General features: G+C 59.6%; 1 pseudogene; it reads right to left on the minus strand.

Annotated features, from left to right (window-relative positions):
• Positions 1-450: 450 nt before the first annotated feature.
• On the minus strand, positions 451-1167 carry LOC123842609 (histo-blood group ABO system transferase 2-like; annotated as a pseudogene).
• Between the last annotated feature and the right edge of the window lie 510 nt (positions 1168-1677).

Below are 1677 nucleotides of genomic sequence, written 5' to 3' on the forward strand. Positions count from 1 at the left end.
GGTGGCTCGGTGCACCCCTGACCCTGAAGCCCCATGGCCATGGCAAGGTGCAAGGACTGGGAGGGAAGACCCAGCCAGGACCCGTTCTGGCTCCACGGCTGCTACAGGGCTGCTCCCAGCCCCACCAGGCGGTGTCTGTTTAGAACCAGGGAGAAAACCTTTTCCCTCAATTGTTCTTTTTAAAAATGGTTGCTCAGCATTGACACAGAAAAACATCTGACATAAAACTGGAGCCGTTCACAGCTGCAAATGACCCAGAAGTGAAGAAAATGTAGTGAACGCAAAGAGAGGACGTTGTATCCCCAGGCAGGCCTCCTGTGAGCAGGTGCGGCTGGGGCGCTGGACATGCCAGTGCAGGCTCCACAGTGTCCCTCGAGGGGACAGAAGTAGGAACCTGCTCTGATGGCTCCGCTGAAGTCAGCACCCCCTGCTGGAGACGGGGACAGCCCCTCATGAGTTCCGGGTGTCCTGGTGATTCTTAGGCACGGCCCAAATCTCAGCTTCTTCATGACCCGGGGCCAGCCCAGCAGCTGCACACAGGTCCTCCAGGGCCAGCCCAATAGCTGTGGGTCCTGCAGGTCCTCCAGGGACAGCACCTTGGTGGGCTTGTGGTCCAGCAGGTACCTGTTCAGGTGGCTCTTATCGTACCACATGGCCTCGATCCCATTGGCCCAGTTGACCACCATCACCTGGTGACAGGCTGAGGTTAGTCGGTGAACCTCCACCACAACCCCCCAAAAAAGGCCCCCATGTAGTAGAAGTCACCCTGGTCCTTGGGGATGTGGGCCTGGGACTGGGACCAGCGCTCATAGCTTAAGTCCTCACGGGCCATCCAGTAGAAACCGGGGTGCAGGGTGCCAAAGAGGGGGGACAGGATCACCATGCCCACGTGGTCACAGAACTTCATGTCCACATCCCCACACACCATGGCATCCACCTCATGGAGGAAGGGCTCCTCACAGAAGCGGCTCATCATCGCCATGTGCTGCATGGACACATCCTGCCAGCGTGGGGCGCCACGGACCTCAAGAACCACCACCCTTCAGTGCTCCTGGAGGGGCACACGGGACACAGCAACCAGCTGGTCGGTGAAGACATAGTAGATGACCCTGTGTCCACCATGAAGTGATTCTGCAGGAACAGCTCCAGGAAGACCCCGTATCCACAGGGGCAGGGGACAGGGCAGGAAGAGGGTCACTGCCAGAGGCTGGCAGCAGGACCCCAGAGCTGGGGGTCATGGACGTGTGCACCCTCTTCATGGGCACAGGTCCTGTGCTGCTTTAAGCAACAGCCACCCTGGCCTGTCCTGAGCAAGTCCGCCGGCAGGGCCTCCCTACCTTCTGCTCCCAGAGATAGGGGCCATCAGCACCCCATCTTACACAGGGGAGCCTGAGGCTTAGGAGGCTGGAAACCCATGCAGCCCCACTCTCAGCATGCTGGAGCCAGGAACACCCCCCTGTCCTGAGCTCCCAGGCAAACCCTGCAGGTGCCCTCCCCTGGCTGAACCCCTGCAGGTTCTGTCCCCACCTGCCATGAGTTGAGCACCTTTGGGCACAGCACCTGTTTCTATGCCCTACACACTGGGTAGAATCAGCAGGGCCACTCCACTTTACCTTGAGTGGGCTGTCGCTGGTCCCCAACAGAGCTGTCTCCACCCCCTATAGGGTCCTCCCTTGA

Source organism: Mirounga angustirostris, unplaced genomic scaffold, assembly GCF_029215605.1.
Source record: "Mirounga angustirostris isolate CCGP_5_RB_7025 unplaced genomic scaffold, mMirAng1.0.hap1 SCAF_17, whole genome shotgun sequence".
Lineage (NCBI taxonomy): Eukaryota > Metazoa > Chordata > Mammalia > Carnivora > Phocidae > Mirounga > Mirounga angustirostris.